This window comes from Artibeus jamaicensis, unplaced genomic scaffold (assembly GCF_021234435.1).
Source record: "Artibeus jamaicensis isolate MK-2021 breed Jamaican fruit bat unplaced genomic scaffold, CSHL_Jam_final scaffold_916, whole genome shotgun sequence".
In the NCBI taxonomy this organism is placed as follows: Eukaryota; Metazoa; Chordata; class Mammalia; order Chiroptera; family Phyllostomidae; genus Artibeus; species Artibeus jamaicensis.
In genome coordinates, this window is record NW_026522059.1 from 24,978,509 (window position 1) to 25,000,871 (window position 22,363).

At 37.8% G+C, this 22,363-nt stretch overlaps 1 protein-coding gene and 1 pseudogene across 4 annotated transcripts in view; both read right to left on the reverse strand.

Annotated features, from left to right (window-relative positions):
• RIMS2 (regulating synaptic membrane exocytosis 2) overlaps positions 1-22,363 on the reverse strand; it is a 470,156-nt gene that overhangs the window by 441,655 nt on the left and 6,138 nt on the right. The window lies entirely within an intron of this gene.
• On the reverse strand, positions 4,641-5,245 carry LOC119040397 (serine/arginine-rich splicing factor 10-like; annotated as a pseudogene).

The following is a 22,363-nucleotide window of genomic DNA, read 5'->3' on the forward strand; positions in this document are numbered from 1 at the left end:
GTCTCCCGCTGGGAACTGGCCTGCAACCCAGGCATGTGCCCTGACTGGGAATCAAACCGCGATTGTCTGCTTCGCAGGCCCGCACTCAATCCACTGAGCCACACCAGCCAGGGCCCCATTTTCTAATTGGGTTGTTTGAGTTTTTTGGTGTTGAGTTTTGTTAGGTTCTTTATAAATTTGGGGCATTAAGCCCGAGATGTAAAGACGTATTGGCAAATACGTACTCCCATTCTGTGGGTTGTCTTTTTATTTTGTTGAAGATTTCCATTGCTGTGTAAAAACATTTTAGTTTGATGTAGTCCCATTTGTTTACTTTTCCTTTTCTTTCCCTTGCCTGGGAAGATTATTGCTATGAGCAATGTCAGAGATTTTGCTGCCTATGTTTTCTTATGTGATTTTTATGGTTCTAAGTCTAACATTTAAGTCTTTGACCCATTTTTAATTTATTCTCAAATATGGTGTAGGAGGTGGTCTAGTTTTATTTTTCTGCATTTAGTTGTCCAATTTTTTCCAACATTTATTGAATAACTATCTTTAGTCCATTGTATGTGCTTGCTTCTTCTCTCAAATATTAATTGACTATAAAGGTGTGGGCTGGACTTCCAGCCATGATGGAGGCATAGGTAAACACACTGTGCCTCCTCCCACAACCAAAGTAAGGACAACAAAAATTTAGAAAATAACAACCAGACCTGACAGAAAATTGAACTGTATGGAAGTCGGACAGACAAGAAGCTGAAATAGACACATTCATCCAGACCCGTAAGCAGGGGGGAGTTGGGCAGCTAAGCAAAGAGGTGTCACAGCACTAGAAGCAGTGATACCCGGGCGCCCAAAGCAACCCGGACACACAACACCACCGCAGGTGAACCTGGGGCACACAGGCAGTGGCTAGAAGACCCCCCAGCACAGAGTGGCAATGGACAGACTCACCAAAGCAGCAATTGTGAAGCAAGGCACTGCATGACTGGGCAGCAGCCTCAGCAGGTATTTGCATGCAGATACCTGGGGAGCAAGACAGACCACACTACCCAGGGTCACAGCCCCAGGAAATAAAGCCTCAAAACACCAAATAAAAACACCTGTGGGAGATGACGTGCAGGGAGAGACTCCCAGCCTCACAGGAGACCAGCACCAGAAGGGCCCAATTTGCTTGTGGGAAGCAGCAGAAGGGACTGAGGTCCAACAAAGAGTAGAGCAAGCGCCATTGTTTCCTCTCTGACCCCGCCCCCCCATACAGCATCACAACCCAGTGACTGGGCTGCTCTACCCTGGTGAACACCTAAGGCTCTGCCCCTCATATTTAACAGGCATGACCAGACCAAAACATTATGGCTCAAGAAGAACAGCTCAAATCCCCAGAGCCAATATTTTTAAGTGACCAGGAGACAGCCAACCTATCAGATGCACAGTTCAAAACACTGGTGGTTATCAGGATGCTCACAGAACTGGTTGATTTTAGTCACAAATTAGATGAAAAAATGAAGGCTACACTAAGTGAAATGAAGCAAAATGCACAGGGAACCATTAGTGATGAAAAGAAAACTGGGACTCAAATCAATGGAGTGGACCAGAAGGAAGAAACAACCAAGTAGAAAAGAAGGAAGAAACAAGAACTCAGAAAAATGAGGAGAAGCTTAGGAACCTCCAGGACATCTTTAAACGTTCCAATATCTGAGTCATAGGGGTACCAGAAGGGGAAGAGAAAAAGCAACAAGTGGAAAAGTTATTGGAACAAATAATAAAGGAGAACTTCCCCAATCTGGCAAAGGAAATAGACTTCCAGGAAGTCCAGGTAGCTCAAAGAGTCCCAAAGAAGTTGGACCCAAGAAGGAACATACCTAGGCACATCATACTTACATAAGCCAAGATTAAAATGAAGGAGAGAATTCTAGAAGCAGCAAGAGATAAGGGGACTATCACCTACAAAGGAGTTCCCATCAGACTGTCAGCTGATTTCTCAAAAGAGACCTTCCATCCAGGCAAGAAGGGGCTGGAAAGAAGTATTCCAAGTCATGAAAGGCAAGGACCTACAACCAAGATTGCTCTATCCAGCAAAGCTTTCATTTAGAATTGAAGGGTAGATGGAGTGCTTCTCAGATAAGGTCAAGTTCAAAAAATTCATCATCACCAAGCCCTTATTATAGGAAATGTTAAAGGGACTTATCTGAGAAAAAGGACTTAAAAATATGAACAGTGAAAGGACAGCAAACTCACAGTTATAAACAACCACACCTAAAACAAAAGCAAACAAAGCAGACACCTAGCTCAGGAGTGGAGCCATAGAAATGGAGATCAGATGGAGGGTTAACAACAGGGGAGTGTGAGAAGGAGAAGGGGGGAGAAGGTACAGAGAATAAGTAGCATAGATGGTGGGGAGAAAATAGACAGGGGGAGGGCAAGAGTAGTGTGGGAAATGTAGAAGCTAAAGAACTTATGACACATGTACATGAACTAAAGAGGGGGAAGGTGAGTGGGAGGGGGTGTGCAGGGTGGAGAGGAATGAAGGGGGAAATGGGACAACTGTAATGGCATGATCAATAAAATACATTTTTTAAAAAGAGAAAAAAAGAATCTTTACCAAGCAACTGGCTGTCTTGTAGATGTCAATAGTTGAATGAGGACAAATAGGTTGCTTTTAATTACTATACTTCAGTAATCAGTGAGAACAGTTTACTCCTGGGATCCCTAAAGGCTTTGATAGACTTATTGGTAGCATGACATTAGATTATTCCTCAGATACCACTCTGCTGTCTCAAGCCACAGCTTCCTCACTTCAAAATATCTCAGGATTTTATAAATGGGAATGTGACCAAAATGTAATACAATACTGAAATTTGGAAAACCAGCCTGGAAAGAGTGTTAAATCACAACGACTGTGAGATTTGGGATTACATTAATCTCTTTTCATCCAGAAAAGATACAAACAAAATACTTTCTGTAATTAAGCCCTCTTATATTAAATCTTCACTCTGTGGTTCCCTTAGAATCCATCTAGAATCCCTCTAGATTCTATTACGTTAACTTTATTGTTATAAAAAATTTCCCATTTAACTAAAAAATAGTGCAAAACAGTGACAAAGATGATCCAAATGAAAAATCATGGACTCTAGTATGTGCCACTTATTTACTGTGTAATCTTCCAAGTTTGAAATAAAACAAGGATAAAAATAGCCTCCTTTTATACCTCCTTTTATACCTCCCTTATGTGTATTTTGCTGTATTTTCAAAATCTTTATAAATTAATTTCAAATACTTCTATATTCTTAGATGAATAACTTTATGTGAAGTTTAAATATGTGGCAGAAATAAGACAAATATGAGAGATGGAATCAATATATATAGGCAAGTGAGCTTCATATCCTAATAAGAAACTAAAGAATCCAAAACATTTTGATATTATAAAAGTTATTTATTCACTACATACAGAATATGTCCCCTATAAAATGTACATGTCAATCACTAAAAAGTATAACTTGGTGAACATTTTCTCAATTACAGAACATACTAAATCAGCTGGGATAACAGCTCCCTGTCTGCCTCAAAATAACCTAATTATAGCACTAATTATAGTGTTCTTCATATCTAATGCAAAATGAAATACTTTCAGGGGATTGTTTCCTAATGTGTTTGAGGAGGCAGAGTTAACAATTTAATATAATTCTACTATATTAGTCACTGCACAATAAACTCGTTTATTACAGATTAAACATCATTTTTTCATTATTTGTATTAATGGGATGCAAACAGAAATAAATACCAGATACTTTTAAATGGCAGGTAACCACAAATATTACTTATCTTTGATAGTATATTGGGTTTTACAATTACACTGGGTATGAATGGTGTAAAATATTGTCACAAACAATACACCTCAAACACAACAATGAGGCCACACTATAATGTTATTCACTAGACTGTGCTCAGTAGACATTTATTGAATAAGTGAATTTTAATCTATTTCCCCCCAATTACCTAGTACAATTTTTCCTCACTGTAAGGGCTCAGTAAATGTTTCCTGAATATACTGACTAGGAAAGAGGTGAGAAGAGATGGAACCTCTTAGCTGAATGTCAAGTATTAAAATTGGAATTTACTTGGGAATGAGTGTTTAAGGAAGATGTAAATTGCACATGGCATACAGGTAAATAAACTCAGATACCAACAAAGCAAACCATTAAGCGGAAAACAGTGGCAAGGTGGCAAGATTTGCCAATAGTAAAAAATGTAACTGACTGTAAAGGATAACTAAGAAAAAGTTTATACTGGACCATACCTTTTCTCACCCAATTGAGTTTGAGACAGACCAACATAAACATGTAAAGAGACTCCAGCTGCCTTTCTTGACATTCAGACATCCTAGTTTCCAGTAATTATGGACCTGATATCCACAAATCAATATAAACTTATTCAAATCTAGGGATTCGTTTCTACAAGTAAAAAGCTGAATTTCCTTTTATTTGTCCTGAAATGCTTACATTCATACTTGAAGGGACTTCAATTATTCCATGTAGTTTCAATAACATTCATTTCTCTTTTTAGACCAAAGTCAAAATATTCTCATTGTATTCATATTGCAGCACCTTCCACCCACCCTTTGTTCACTTTAACTACCCTTCTTTGTTTCTTTTTCCACTTTCTCAGGTCTTTCTTGAAGTGTAGTAAGCAGAACTGTACTGGGTATTCCAGCTGCTGTTTGATCTATCATTGTTGGAATGGCTTCTGCTATGCTGTGGTCTTCTAGTCAGTCTACTGTTTTTAGGGCTATAGATCTACAGTTGTAATCAAAGGACCGACTTCCTGATCTCCTTCCTTAACTTCAGCTTCTAGAACATCTATATCTGTCATCATCATCATAGCATGAAGAACTATATACATTCCTCCCTTCCCTGGCTTTCATCTGATTTGGAGTCTTCCAATCCCCCTGTGCAAACTGTATTTCAATTTGGCAACCACAAATATATTTTCTGTACAAATTATGTAAATGTAAAGCACCTTCGGTGTCATGAACATCTTCAAATCAAACATAAGCAAATCATCTTGGCCCTTGAGTGTAGAAATCAACTGGAACATACACATACACTACAGGACCATAACAATCAAATTTGTGTTGTAAATCTTCAGACCAGGTATCATCGGCACATTCCTTACTAATTAAGAGACATGTTGGAGGGGGCACAGGTAGCAGGACATGATCATGGGTGAGTCTCCACGGGGACACTAACAGGCTCGGTAAACCATCCATGGCTCCAGCAGTGACTCCTCCTATCCTTCATTTTCTTTATGTGGTGAATCACATTTATTGATTTGCAAATGTTGTACCAAGCTTTCATTCCCAGAATAAATCACACTTGATCATGGTGTATGATCTTTTTGATGCACTGCTGTATTCAGTTTGCTAATATTTTGTTGAAGATTTTAGTGTCTTTGTTCATCTGGGATATTGGCCTAGAAGTTTCTCTCTTTGTAGTGTCTTTAACTGGTTTTGGAATTAGGATAATGCTGGTCTTGTAAAAAGAATTTGGGAGCCTCCTCTACTCTTGAATTTCATGAGAGTTTGAGGAAGAGAGGTGTTAGTTCTTCTCAGAATGTTTAGTAAAATTCACTTGTGAAGCCATCTAGTCCAGGGCCTTTGTTTGTTGGGAGTTTTCTTTTATTACTGTTTCAATTTCACTAGGTGTAATCAGTCTATGCAGATTCTCTGATTCTTCCTGATTTAGTTCTGGAAGATTGTATGTTTCTTGGTACTTATCCATTTCATCCACATTATCCAGTTTGTTGGCATACAGTCATTCATAATATTTTCTTACAATCTTTTGTATTGCTTTGGTGTCAGTTGTTATTTCTCCTCTTTCAGTTCTGATTTTATTTATTTGGATCCTCTCTCACTTTCTTCTCGGTGAGTCTGGTTAAAGATTTATCCATCTTGTTTATCTTTTCAAAGAACCGGCTGTTGGATTCATTGATCTTTTGTGGTGTTTGTTTTTACTCTATTTCTTTTATTTCTGTTCTGATCTTTATTATTTCCTTCCTTCTACTCAATTGGGCTTTGTTTATTGTTATTTTTCAAGTCTCTTTAAGGTTAGGTTGTTTATTTGGGCTTTTTCTTGTTTTCTAGATAGGCCTGTAATTCTATAAATTTCCCTCTTAAGATTGCTTTCCCAGTGTCCCACAGATTTTACATTGTTGTATCCTCATTTTCATTTGTTTCAAGATATGTTCTGATTTCTTCCTTGATCTTATTGCTGTTGACCCATTCATTGTTTAATAATACGTTAGCTTCCATGTCTTTGTGTTTTTCAGTTCTTCATGTGATTGATTTCTAGTTTCATGGAATTGTGGTCACAGAAGATGCTTGATATGATTTCAATCTTGTTAAATTTATTGAGACCTGTTTTGTGTCTTAACATGTGGTCTACCCTAAAACGTTCCATGTGTACTTGAAAAGTATGTATATTCTGATGTTTTGCGGGGAAATGCTCTAAAGATGTTATTAAATCCATTTGATCTAGTGTGTGGTTAAAGGCCTCTGTCTCCTTGTTGATTTTCTGCCTGGAAGATCCATCCATTGAAGTCAATGGGGTGTTAAAATCCCATGCTATGATTGTATTTCTGTCTATCCCTCCCACTGATATGGTCCCAAACTCAAATATTTCAGGATACATACTATATCTAATATATTACTAATTCACTGAATTATTTATTCCATACATATCCCCCTTATAAGAGGGACTCCTTCCCTACTCCAATTTTCCAAAAACAGTGAAAATCTTATTATAGCTAAAAGAAATGATTTATTAAGCTAAGAGATGGAAGATGAACCTAGAAAGATATGTTAGAAAGAGAAACAAAGGACTTTATAAGCAAAAATAAGTTGTAGGAATTTTATCCAAAGCATTAGGAAGCCCAAAGAGGCCTTTAAACTAGGGAACAAATTATTTAACTTTGGTTTTTAAGATGGTACTCTGCAGCAATACAAGAAAAAGCCCAGTATGGAGACATATGATCCCAGGATACAAGACAATGACAGCAGCAGTGGAAATACACTGGTTACAAGTCTTACACTAATTAGACTTTCTGACACTAAATCAATAGAATTTATTGACATAACAGACCCTATCATACGCTTACTTCAAAACCTTTCACTCTAATCAAATATGCCAAGGATATAAATTCAAATTTTTAACATGGCATACAAGCATAGTTGATATAAATACTTATCAACTGATATAATCATATAAAATCAATAATAAACATTACTTTACTTACAAATAAACTACAGATACAGACATAGATATATGCTTATTGCATAATAAGAGTTGCAGAGTAGCCCTGACCAGTGTGGTTTAGTTGGCTGGGCATCATCCTGCAAAGCAAAAGGTACCAGTTCTATTCCTGGTCAGGGCACATCCTGGGTTTGGGGTTTGGTCCTGGTCAGGGCGCATACGAGAGGCAACCAATCAATGTTTCTCTCAGGTTGATGTTTCTTTCCCTTTCTTTCTCCCTCCTTTCCCCTGTTTCTAAAAATAAATAAATACAATCTTTTTTTAAAAACAGTTGCAGAATAAATTATTCATATAGTCATTTTAATAATTTCCAAATTATTTATTGAGTTTTAGCTTCTTTAATGGGACCACAATTTGGTATTTAGAACCATATCAAGCTTCTCCCAATATTTTCCTGATTAAAATACAGTCATTGGCCCCTGGTACCCAGCAGCACTTAGTTAAGCTGTAAAGTAGCTGGGCATGCCACCTGCATGTCATTGTCACATAAGCACATATACAGATGCCAGTGTTTCCCAAAGGGCATGAACCCTTGGTGCCTCAGAACACCTCCCAAAAAACTACCTGCGCTGCTGCCTGCTCCACTGCTTCCAACAGGACACTCTGGAGTATCAGGTAAACACTGACACTCCAGCCACCACATGCCTCCCAAGGGCCACATTAATCCATACCAGCCAGGTTACGAGGACCCATATTCCTCCTCTACAGATTATTACATTGGATAACATCTCTAGGTAAAGTATTCTCTCAATAAAATTTACCAATCTCCATGACAGGTTTTCAGTACAGGGTGGGGCAAAAGTAGGTTTATAGTTGTTCCTATGGAAAATATAATCATTAATAAATAATAATAGAATAAACTCTGTTTCATGTACTCACAACTATAAACCTACTTTTGCCTCACTCTGTATTTTAGTAACTATGTACTGGTACATATCAGTTAAATACCAGTCCTACATACAAGGCCCTTTATATCTCACCCTCACTCTATCCCTTCTCCCATCTTCCAGGCATCTCCCAATTGAGAAATACTGGCCATTCCCCCAGAATGCCCTTCTCCTCCACATACTAAATTACAATTTTCCTGTAAAGCCAGTTTGAATGTTATCTTTGTTTATTAAGCCTTCTCCTAAATTCTCCATATTCATATACCAACTTTCTCTTTTTCAGCTCAACTAATACATAATACTACAAAGCATTTATAATGCATTTAATTCATTTTCATGACTCTTGCCCACTAGACTTTGAACACCTCAGCGTAGAGACTATGCCCTATTGCTCTCTATTTCCTAAATAAGTACAGTGATTATTGTATAGCAGAGATACTCAAAACAGAGTTATTTAAAATAAGAATGAATAAACACTTCCACAAAAAATAATCATTGTCTTTACTATACTGTATGCTATGATGGAAAATTATACATGCAAACTTAAACATGTACAAGAGTACACCTATTTCTTCTAAATTATTTTAGAGAGCACAGAGTAGTAGATATGGCTTTGTAAAAGCAGCACCATGTCGCATCTCTCTCTGGCCTACTCCCATCTCAAGTAGTCTAGTCTAATTAGCACTTTTACCACAATAGGGTTATTATTAATGAGTTCTTTATTTTACACACATATGTTATTTAGTTTTAATTTAATTTGTCCTTATTTTCACATTTTAACATATAAATTATGTATAATTGCTATCACTAACCTCATCAGCATCATCATTATCTCATATTAAATGTCCCTATTAGAACATAAATTATTTTATCATTTTTTATTGTTTATCCTTTTTTCTTTTCTTTTTCCTCCTTCCTTTTATTTTTTTTATTGGCTTTTGATGCTAACAATTAGCAAGAGAATCGATCATGACAGAATTTCACAGTGAATTTATTTAATTTTAAAAATAAAGATAATTTAAATAATTTAGTAAAGAAAACCAGACTTTAAAAAAAAATAGTTTTAATCCCTCAGAAAAGCAACTGTGAATTTTTCAAAACTTTAATTACTGAAGTGAAAGTTTAAATCACTAGTGAACAATATAATAAGGATCTCAATTTGGATTTCTATGCCCTGATAATTCTTCTCTTCCTCAAACTTAATGTCTTATTTGCATGAAAAAAGTTATCACAAAGCAATGGAGCCAAATAAACATTGCCAGCACCTTATCAGAAAGTGAAATATTTTACTTTTCAAAGTGTCCGCAAGTAAAAAATAACAAAGCACAAGGCAGAACTGCTTGTTCACCAGTCTGCAAGGAAATTGCCAACACCATATTTTAAATCACTAAACCAAAAGGAAAAAACAAAAAAGATAAAATGAGTAGCACTTTCAACAACATTATTAGTTTGGAGAGGACATTAATATTACACAGCATTTGAGAGGATATAAAGACAACCTTAATCAAAAAGATTACTCAGTAATGTTTTCAATGCAAATTAGTGAATCTATAGTTAGTAATCTAGTTAATAACTGATATTACAACCCCTGAAGGGAAATAGCTAAAAAAATTATTTGTCCTACAAAGTACCCAAAAAGTGAAATATTTAAATTCAGTAAATGGAGATTTTAAGACAAAGTATTATAGCAATATTGTATATAATTGCAAGAGAAGTATAAATTCTGAGTAACTTGAAATTCAAGTTATTCAGAAATAGTGTTATTCAAATAACACTATTTGTCAAGAACATTCCTGGGAATGTTCTTGTTGTAAAATCTTGCTGTAGATTTAAATTTCACATTAAATAATGTTTTCAAATGGAAGAATCTAATCAATTCCAAGTTGTTACAATACCAACAAATGAGTTCAGAACACTACTCTCCACTGTTCTGAACCTCAGTGTGTTGTCTATTCAAAATGGAAGTATTTACTTTAAAGATTTTACTTATTTATTATTAGAAAGAGGAGAAAGGAGGGAGAAAAAGAGAGAGAGAAACATCCACAGGCTGTCTCTTACACGCATCCAACGAGGGACCTGACCTGCAACCCAGGTATGTGCCCGGACCCCAACGCCAACTCACCTTTTTGGTTTCCTGGCAGGCACTCATTCCATTGAGCCACATTAGCCAGGGCTCAAAGTGTTTATTTTACAGTTTTTGGTTTAAAACTAACCATAAATATTGTAATTCTCGCTTTACAGATTTTGTTAATGGTTGGTAATTGGTTTCAAAAAATGACTTATTTAACCAACAATTTCAAATATCTAAATAAACTTTAAAAATTTCCACAAACCATGTATTATTAATGAGTATGACAAAGTGTATAGGTTCAAAGTATATAGGTTCAAAGCAATAATTCGACCTCATAATTTGGTTAAAATTCACCAGGATTAGTAAATGTTATAATTTGAGTCCTAAAGCCAGTGGAGTATTACATATACTTTTAAAAGAATATCAATGTTATTTTTAAGTAACAGATATTCTTCAAAAGTTCAACTGGCGCCCTGACCAGTGTTGCTCAGGTGGATGTCAACCCACAAGCAAAAGGTTGCTGGTTTACCTAGTCGGGGCACACGCCTAAGTTGCAGGTTCATCCCAGTCTGGGTGTAAGTTGCGTAGAAGGGGCAACAAATGAATTTTTCTCTCACATCATTGTTATCCTCCCCTCTCTTTCTCCCTTCCTTCCCTCTCTCTAATAAATAAATAAATAAGTCAATAAATAAAGTTTTTAAAAGTTCAAGTGGCTATGAAATCCATTGACAATATAGAAAGAAATTATAACTTCACATTTGTCAATGAAAGAAAAAGAAGGGTAGTTAAAGAATGTTACCACCAACTACTGAAGTAAAATTTATAGAGGATGAATTTTCAAAATTCTGACTAATAGCATAAAAGAGGTTCCATTAACTTTTTTATTTAAAAAGAAATTAATTCTTTCCTGTAATTTGGTACCAATTACTTACATAGTGTGTTTTTAATCATTGGTGACTTAAAAGAACTTGAAGAGATCATCATTAAATAGCCTTGATCAGGAATTATGTGTATATTCCAAAAATAAGGAAATAAACCTGATTTTTTAAAAGTTATACTTACAGAGGCCAGCTAGTTTTCCATTTTAGATGTTGGAAAGATATTATTCAACAGTTTTTACAATTTAACATATACTGTCTTCCATAATACCTTCCATTTGTTTTGCTTATAATTATATAACAGAAAATTACACTTATTTTTAGAAAGTCCCACATAAATACCCCCAAATCTTTTCCATTTTACTCCAACATGACATACTTATCTACTATCATTTTCTTTTTTTATACTTCATTGATTACGCCATTATAGTTGTACCATTCCCCCCTTCATTTCCCTCTACCCTGCATACCCCTCCCCCCAAAATCCCCCCTTTAGTTCATATTCATGTGTCATAAGTTCTTTAGCTTCTACATTTCCCATACTATTCTTGCCCTCCCCTGTCTATTCTCTACCTACCATCTATGCTACTTATTCTCTGTACATTCTGCGCCCTACTCCTCCTCACACTCCCCTGTTGCTAACCCTCCATGTTCTCTCCATTTTTATGGCTCCACTCCTGAGCTAGGTGTCTGCTTTGTTTGCTTTTGTTTTAGGTGTGGTTGTTAATAACTGTGAGTTTGCTGTCCTTTCACTGTTCATATTTTTATCTTCTTCTTAGATAAGTCCTTCTAAACATATCATATAAGGGCTTGGTAATGATGAACTCCTTGAGCCTGACCTTATCTGAGAAGTGCTTTACCTGCTCCTCCATTCTAAATGAAAGCTTTGCTGGATACAGCAATCTTGGGTGTAGGTCCTTGCCTTTCATGACTTGGAATACTTCTTTCCAGCCCCTTCTTGCCTGGAAGGTCTCTTTTGAGAAATTAGCTGACAGTCTGATGGGAACTCCTTTGTAGGTGATAGTCCCCTTATCTCTTGCTGCTTCTAGAATTCTCTCCATTTTAATCTTGACTAATGTAATGATGATGTGCCCTGGTGTGCTTCTCCTTGGGTCCAACTTCTTTGGGACTCTCTGAGCTTCCTGGACTTCCTAGAAGTCTATTTCCTTTGCCAGATTGGGGAAGTTCTCCTTTATTATTTGTTCCAATAACTTTTCCACTTGTTGCTCTTCCTCTTCCCCTTCTGGTACCCCTATGATTCAGATGTTGGAACATTTAAAGATGTCCTGGAGGTTCCTAAGCCTCTCCTCATTTTTTTGAATTCTTGTTTCTTCATTCTTTTCTGCTTGGTTGTTTCTTTCTTCCTTCTGGTCCACTCCATTGATTTGAGTCCGTTTCCTTCCCATCACTATTGGTTCCCTGTGCATTTTGCTTCATTTCACTTAGTGTAGCCTACATTTTTTCATCTAATTTGCAACCAAAATCAACCAGTTCTGTGAGCATCCTGATCACCAGTGTTTTGAACTGTGCATCTGATAGGTTGGCTATCTCCTAGTCACTTAAAAGTATTGGATCTCTCATTATGGAGATCTGAATAAGCAGTGATCTTTAGGTGACTAAGAAAATAATTGTGTATAAATTCAGAGGGAGACTTCCACCAGGATGGAGGCGTAGGTGAAAGCACTGCCCCTTCTCACACAACCAAGTTTAAAAACAACAAAGTTTTAGCAACAAAAACGCAGCCAAACCACAAAAAATTGAACTACACGGAAGTCTGACAACAAGGAACCCTTCAGCCAAACTGGTAAGAGGGGCAGAGCCAGCAGCAGGGCAGGTCAGGCAGGAAAGATCCACCGGACCAATCGGGCGCGCGACCCAGGTGCGCCAGCAGCCAAGGGCGGATTCCAGGTGTGGAGAAGCAGGAGGACCCACTGAGAGCGCAAGGTGTTGAACCCACAGAGGGCACCAGGCGGCAGACCCACTGAGTGCGGACCGTGGTCACATATTCGCGCGCACAGATAAACCGGTGAAGGAGCTAGAGGTGGTGAGATGGACCTCGCAGGCCACAGCTGCGGGTAGCTACAGAGGCAACTGCTATTGCCCCTCTCTGACCCCGCCCCCACATACAGCGTCAACAAACCCATGACATTGGGTGGTCCCTCTCTGACCACGCCCCCACACACAGCGTCACAAACCAGCGACCTGGGTGGCCCCACCCTGGTGAACACTTAAGGCTCCGCTCCTCTTACGTAACAGGCACGAACAGATCAAAACATGGCTCAAGGCCAGGCATTGGTGGTTCAGTGGTAGAATTCTCAAAACATGGCTCAAGAACAACTCAGAGCCCCAGAGCCCATAAATCTAAGCAATGAAGAAATAGCCAAACTTTCAGATGCACAGTTCAAAACACTGGTGATCAGGATGCTCACAGAACTGGTTGATTTTAGTCACAAATTAGAGGAACATATGAAAGCTAAACTAATTGAAATGAAGGGAAATACACAGGAAACCAATAGTAATGGAAAAGAAACTGGGACTCAAATCAATGGAGTGGACCAGAAGGAGGAAAAAAATGACCAAACAGAAAAGGATGAAGAAACAAGAAGTCAAAAAAAATGAGGAGAGGCTTGGGAACCTCCAGAACATCTTTAAACGTTCCAACATCTGAATTATAGGGATACCAGAAGGGGAAGAGAAAGAGCCACCAGTGGAAAACTTATTTGAACAAATAATAAAGGAGAACTTCCCCAAGCTGGCAAAGGAAATAGACTTCCAGGAAATCCAGGAAGCTCAGAGAGTCCCAAAGAAGTTGGACCCAAGAAGGAACATACCAAGGCACATCATCATTACATTAGCCAAGATTAAAATGAAGGAGAGAATCCTAGAAGCAGCAAGAGATAAGGGGACTATCACCTACAAAGGAGTTCCCATCAGACTGTCAGCAGATTTCTTAAAAGAGACCTTACAGACAAGAAGGGGCTGGGAAGAAGTATTCCAAGTCATGAAAGGAAAGGACCTACATACAAGATTGCTGTATCCAGCAAAGCTTTCATTTAGAATGGAAGGACAGATAAAGTCCTTCTCAGATAAGATCAAATTCAAGGAGTTCATCATCACCAAGCCCTTATTATATGCAATGTTAAAGGGACTTACCTAAGAAAAAGAAGATAAAAAAGATGAACAGTGAAAGGACAGCAAACTTACAGTTATTAACAACCACACCTAAAACAAAAGCAAACTAAGAGGACAGCTAGATCAGGAGCAGAACCATAGAAATGGAGATCACATGGAGGGTTAGCAACAGGGGAGTGGAAGGAGGAGAAGGGGGGAGAAGGTTCAGAAAATAAGTAGCATAGATGGTAGGTAGAAAATAGATAGGGGGAGGGCAAGAATAGTATGGGAAATGTAGAATCTAAAGAACTTGAGAGACATGGTCATAAACTAAAGGGGGGAGAATGGTGGGGGAGGGGTGTACAGGGTGGAGGGGAATAAAGGGGGAAACAGAACAGCTGTAATGGCATAAAATATAAAATATATATATATTTTTAAAAGTATTGGCTCTGGGGCTTTGAGCTGTTCTTCTGCTTGAGCCATAATGTTTTGGTCTGGTCACGCCTATTACATATGAGGGGCAGAGCCTTAGGTGTTCACCAGCGTAGGGCAACCCAGTCACTGGGTTGTGACGCTGTATGTGGGGGTGGGGTCAGAGGGAGCAATAGCGCTTTGTCCTTTCTCTCTCGGATTTCGGTCCCCTCTGCCGCTTCCCACAAGCAAATTGGGCCCTTTTGTGCTGGTTCCTAGGTGGTTGGGCTTGTGTATGTTCTAGGACCCCATGAGTCTCCCCATCGAATTCTCCTGTGAGGCCGGGAGCCTCTCTTGGCACCTCAACCCCCAGAAGGTTTTCCAATCTGTGCTTTTAAGCTTTATTTCCCTTTGCTGGTGCCCTGGGTTACATAGCCTTTCTCACTGACCATTTTTTAACCTGCCTGGTTTATCTGCACGCAAATGTGTGTCCTAGGTCAGCCAGCTGCCTTGCGAGCCTTACTGGGTTTTCGTCCCCGTGCACCCACCTGGATCACCAACCACTGCCTTTTCCTGCCATGACCCCTCTCTGCCAGCCACGGACTCCGCCCCTCTTACCAGTCTGGATGAATGGTTCATTGTTGTTGGACTTTGGTACAGTTCAATTTTCTGTCTGTTTTGGTTGTGTTTTTGTTTCTAAATCTCTGTTGTCCTTAAATTTGGTTGCGTGAGGAGGTACAGTGTTTCCACCTACGCCTCCATCTTGGCCAGTATTATCATTTTCTGTGTATGGCATGGTATGAAAAAGGTTTGGAGGCACTAAATAAAGGCATGTAACTATTTAGCTAAAATATGTCGTGGAAGCCCTGGCTGGTGTAGCTCAGTGGATTGAGCACAGGCCTGCGAACCAAACATTCGCAGTTCGATTCCCAGTCAGGGCACATGCCTGGGTTGCAGGCCGGTTCCCTGCAGGCCGGTTCCCAGCAGGGGACGCACGAAAGGCAACCATACATTGATATTTCTCTCCCTCTCTCCTTCCCCTCTAAAAGATAAATAAATAAAATCTTTAAAAAAATAAAATAAAATATGTCGTGGAAGGGAAGAAAACAGGACTGCAAGTAGTAAATAAATAGGAGACAGATCATTACGAGTCTCATTTACCTTTACCTGCCTTTGTCAACCAGAGATCTAGAAGAGAATTAAGCTCTAAAGTCCTAAAGCATCCATTATATGTAATTAGTTAATTCATCTTTTATGCATCAACAATGGTAATAGCTATGTACTCATACCTGGGAAAAGTGAAAAAAGAATTACTTGTAATTTTGTGTGTTCCATGGTAGATAGGAGGGACTCCAGTTAAAGGCTGCATGCAGATAACATTGGAAAAACACTGATATTTTAAGCAAGAGTTATTTACATGATCATATTTTTCATATGTGAAGCTCTTTCTGGCAACAGTTGCATTTAAACCATTTTAACTAAAAATTCGAATGATCTGAGATCAAGACCCCAATGCTGATCTATTTAAGTGAGCCAACAGCAGCAAAAATCTAATGTTCAGTTCTTTCCTTAATATATTATTTCAAATGGCTGATGAGAATGATACCACCAATGGCTACCATAAGCCAATAATTACTTACCCATAATTCCAAAATCCAAAAAGCTCTGAAAACAAGTTTGTAATTCTGTTCTAATTTCCTGCCTGATGTGAATTGGGAAGAGGCTTTCAACAGTCTTTATATAACCCATTTACAAATATTCTTGTGTTTCACTGGAGATATATAAACATATTTCATTAAGGGCTGCTTGCTATCCTGATCCTGCTAGGAGTTACATATTATGGCCATTTACAATATGGTATATGCACCTTTACATTTCTAGAATCCAAAACAACTGAATTCTAAGACATATCTGGCACCATGAGTTTCAGTTAATGATTTTGGACCTGTGTTTTCAATCTCCATTTCACAGAGCTTAGAGAGTTTAAGTGATTTTTCAAGATAATATAGCTTGTGAATGATGGAACCAGAACTTTAATCCAGATCTCTAAATCTGTTTTTTTACCCCTATCCAATTCTCACCATAAATGAAAAAACTTTTTTCTGTATAAAGGGACATTCCATATTTCATGTATCACATAAGTGTAAGTTAATATAAAAGGTATTTAAGTGCAAAATTAAAAAATAAAGTCTATTTATATCTAGCCCTCAAAAATATTTTCCTGCTGCTTTAATGCTTTAATTTGTTTAAAACTTCATTGTTTCACATGGAAGAATAACTTCAATATCTGGCTTAAGGTCACTGACCTCAAGAGAACCATCAATTATTATACTGATATTACTTTTTACTAAAGTTCATAAAAACTGCAAAGCAAGTAAAACAAAATTTTAAAGGGAGAATTTTATCCTAGAGATTGCCAAATTTTCTAATGCCAATTCTGTCAGTCTTGTGGTAATTATATTTTTAAAAATATTTCTGTCTCTCTCTCTCTCCATATATGGTAGAACTGCACTTCATACCCTGAGGCAGGCGTGGTCATGTAACTTGATTTGACTTGATTTGGCCAATGGCATATGGGCAGCCATTGTTCATATAATGAGATCAGTCTGCATGACATCCATGTAACCCAGCAGCCAAGGAGAGGAGACTGGAATGCGAATGTGTGAAAAATGAGGACCTCACTAGTCATTGGGGGCGGTAAGTACCACTGAGTGAGCATGTGTACTGTGTGGCCATCGCATTCAAAATGATTGAGCAAACAGAGCAACAAATCTGCATCAGAATCTGCATCAAATTTTGTGTTAAGTTTGAACATTCCTCCGCAGAAACTATTCAAATGACTCACAAGGTCACAGCTATGGGCAACTGGTGATTGGCAGCTTCATCAGGACAATGTACCTGCTCATTTATCAAGTCTCCTACAGAGTTTTTGGTGAAATACCAAGTCACTCAGGTGACTCAGCCCCCTACAGCCCAGATTTGGTGCCCTGTGACTTGTGGCTTTTCCCAAAACTAAAATCACCTTTGAAAGGGAAGAGATTTCAGACCACTGATGAGATTCAGGCAAATGCAAAAATGCAATGTGGCAGCTGATGGCAACTGGGAGAACTGCATGAGGTCCCAAGATGCCTACTTTGAAGGGGACTGAGGAGTCATTGTCCTTATGTACTGTGTTTCTTGTATCTTCTTCAATAAATGTCTCTATTTTTCATATTACATGGATAGATGTATATACGCAGGGTTCAGCAGAACACCTGCTTGAGTGTGGTTAGTAGGGTAATAATATGGGTCTAATAATGTATAGTTTTAATTTGAATATTTCACCTAAAATGTCATGTGGTGTGCTTAAGTGTGATATTGTTTGTTACAGAATTACATGCTTATGATTTTATAATAAAAAATTTTGTAATAAAATGGGGGCACTATTTGTGCCGGACTCTGTATTTCACCTGAGAGGAAACTTTAACAGACAACTTGTTATTCACCACAGTCTCTCTTTTCACGTGATCTCGATGCTCCAGCTAGTGTCTCCTTCAGCCTGTGTGTTCCAGAATAAGGATGACATGGAGTAGAGATCCCAAGTGACCCACAGAAAACATATTGCAGGAAGAAAAATAAACCTTTTTGTTTTATGCTACTCATATTTTGGAATAACACAACCTACTGTAAATTTATAAATTACTGCCTCCTAGCTCCAAATCCACCCTTCTTTGTCCTGTTTTGTGATACTGGATCTGGACTCGAAACCATTTCCCTTTTACCAGATAGCACGTTAAGCTTTGTCAGTAGAGGGAGCTAGAGGGACATCAAAGGAGGGGCTACTCCTAGTTCTGGGTGCTTTATTATTTTCCTGAGATACTTAGCTGCCAGGAGCTTAGAGAACACCCAGTAACACTCACCCTCCTAGCAGGGTTCACCAGCACCCCATGCGGCATCTTTCTAACAGTTTAAGCGGCACTCCAGCAGGCAGTATCCTAACAAGTCCCACTGACAGCCCCACAGATGATGTCCTGCTTGTTTACCCCAGACTGTGACAGCAATAAGCCATAGCCACACCCTCCTACAAGGGCTGAATCTCAGCCTTAGTTGTAGGAGAAGGGGTGTCTTACAAGTTTGTTTCTTGCTTGGGTACTGGGCCTCAGCCCTGAAAGCGGTAGCTGCTCCATGCTATAGGTTGATAACCCTTTATATTAAAAGCTTCCTGTTCAAACTACTATTTCAGTTTGTCTCTTGACTGAACTCTGATATCTAGAGTGTATCCTATCACATCAAACCTTATACTGCAGCATGAATTAGTAGTAGTAGTTTTGAAAGACAACTTTGGATTACTTTTTTCTATTTTATTTCACAGCTACTTTAAATGTTTTATATACTTAAGTTTAAATAGTTTATTACATTTTAAATACTAACCTAAGTTTAAGACATAATACATACTACATCTTCTTGTCAGACTTCCAGGCTAATAACCATAAAAATGGGCACACAAGGTAGAATAAGAAATGGCTCTTCAACCAACCATTCCCAGACAAACCGCATTCTTGTCAGGAGATTAAATTCAAATCTTTATTTAATCATACTGCAATATAAAGTTTATGGTAAGTCTCTTAAGTGATAAATAAAGTACTGTATTTGGAAAGATTTCAATAACTTCATGATGTTAGTCACGTGGCAATATTACTTGTTCTTCCCTCTATAAAAAAATAAATACAATTCTTAACTAAAATAACTAGTTAGGAAGAGCACTTACATGCAGAACAATTAATACTGTTGGTCCCCAGACTCCCAGTCCCACCCCCAGTTAGAACATTTTAATTCAGGAGTAAACTGTTAAATTAAAAAGTGAAGATCAGATTGGCAGTACTTTGAAGGCAATAAAATATTAGGAACCCATGGAAAAGTGCATTGTAAAATATTATCTCAAAGATATTACTCTGGAATTTGTGTCTCTGAATACAAAATACATTCTTTAAATAAGAACACAATGTCTACTTTATAAAAAAACATATATCCAATTTTATATCTAGTGGTACTCACTAGAGAAATGTGAGGAGAAGAATGTATCCCCCCTCCCAAAAGATGTTCACAGTCTAACTCCAGGAACAGGTAAATATGTAACAGCAAAAAGGATTTCACAGATATGATCAAGAGGGAGATTGTTCTGAAATATCTAGTGGGCCCAATCTACATATGAATCCTTAAAAGAGAAAAACTTTCCAGCTGTGAGCAGAGCGATACCCACAGAAGTAGGGTCAGAGAGATGGCATCATGACAACTCAATGGCCCACTGACTTAGGAGGCAACTTTCAAACAGAGAGAGACAGACCTCTAGGAGGTTAGAACAGCCTTCAGCTGTTCCAACATGGAAATGGGAATCTCAATCATATAAATTCAAGAAAATGAATTCTTTCAACAACCTAAAGGATCAAGGAGACATCCTCCACCTTTTGCTTCCAGAAAGAAATGCAGCCAACTCCTTTGATTTTAATCCAGTGAGACCCATGTCAGAACTCTGACCTAGAGAACTGTCAAAAAACACATTGTGTTGCTTGAAGCCACTAAGTTTGTTAGTAGTAGAAAGCTAATACAAGATCTAAGTCTTTATTAAAGAAAGTAACAATGTCCTTTCAACAGGCACTTAGAAATTGGGGGTTCATAAAAATACTTATTGATGATAAACTAGATTGATATGCTGTATGGCTATCAATACTTTACCCTTCTAGCTAATTTATTTACATAATAAACACTTATATGGTATTAATTATGTGCTAAGAATTCTAAGGACTTTACAAATGCAAACTCAATTAATCCTCATAACAGCTTCTCAAGTAAGTGTTATTATCCCCATTTTACAGATAAACATTCTGAGATACACAGCTACCAAGTAACAACTGAAATTCAAACCCAAGCTTGTCAGAGTCCAGGCACTCAAGCACTAGGTTCTTCACTGTTTTCCAGAAGACTAAAGAGGGATATGGTGACAGAAAATGGGTTTTGGAGAGAGAAAGATTTAAGCACAGATCTGTGTTCTGGTATTCCTAAGCTTTGTGACCTGGATCTTGGCACATAATAGACACTGAATGTTAGTTCCTTCCTTCAATTCCTGCTACAAGTCCAAACATATATTTAAGTTAAAAAAAAAAAAAAAGCTATGTGGAACAGGAACAGTCTTAACATAAAAACTGAATACTAGTCTCATACTCCTGAATGTCCACTTCTTTCTTCCAGTTCCACATTCTTCTCAGATCTCAGCTAAGACAACCCATGGTACTACTACAACAAGACTGTCTCTAGGGGTACTATAAGCTCTCATTATTATATCAATAGAAATAGACTAGAGTTTACTATAAGAATAACACTAGAAAGTAAGGGGAAATATTTTAAGAAATTAAACATGAGATTAGGTAGAGCAAAGGCTCTTATTTAATCTTAGCCATGAATTATCTCAAAAGAAACAGTTGATTACACACACCTTCTGGTTCATTTCTTTTTTTTTCTTTTAATTTTTTTAATTTATTGATTTGAGAGACACAGAGAGAGAAACATCAATTTGTCATTCCACTTATTTACACATTTAGTGGTTGATTCTTGCAAGTGTCCTGACTGGAGATGGTACCCACAATTTTGGTTTATCAAGACAACGCACTACCAGGGTGTCCAAACTTTTGGCATCTCTGGGCCACATTGGAAGAAGAGTTGTCTTGGGCCACACATTACATACACAAACACTAATGAAAACTGATGAGCCAAAAAAGGTTTTAAGTAAATTTACAGTTTTTTACTGGGCCACAATCATAGCCATCCTGGGCCACATGCAGCCTGTAGGCCATGGCTTGGACACCACTAACCAAGCTACCTGGTAAGGTCCTTATTCATTTCTCTGGCTCAACTTCATTACCATGATACCTTGTTCTTGTTAACACACTAGAAGAGTGGCACTGCCCATTCTGTTAATATTCTTTACATCCTTTATTAGCTAGATATCAACAATGAACCCAGTGAAAGATGCTTTGTCCTGAAAGGTGCATACCCTCCATACTAGATGACTATTTAAATGTCTGTGCTGAAATTCCCTTGATCCAACTCCACATATTGTCTCTGAAGATCCACCATTGCCCAAAGAACTTTCTGTTGGTGGTAGTTTTCTAAAATGTTACTAACTACTATTTCAAATAGAAAAATATTCCACACCATAGCAAAAACAAGGGTCTATCATCAGGAAAGGTGGCTTAAACTCTCACATCACTGAACAAGTGTTTATTAAGTGAAAAGTTTTTTAAGTGAAAAAAAATAATATTTATTAAATGTATTTTGTTCTCATTGATTTCATATTTGTTGCCCACTGCTTGATTAGTTTAATTTATACCATACATCATAACCAAGAGCTCTCTTGTTCAGGAAAAACAAACAATAGAACTTCTTACAAAAGTGACCACTAAATCCCAAAGATAATCATTTCTTGAGGTATTAGCAGTTATTCACTCAGGCGATGCCAGATTTAATCATTCATTCAAAAACCATTTATATCCACTTACAATGGACTACCCACTGGGAACACAGGATTAAATCCAAATTGAAAGAACAGAATATAAATTCTTTTAAGTTCTGAGACAGACTCATAGATAGAGAGAGCAGGCTGATAGCTAGGGGTGCAGAAGTGGGTAGTGAGGGGTAGATGGATTGAGCAAGAAAAAAGGAGAGAGATAAAACTCATGGACAGAA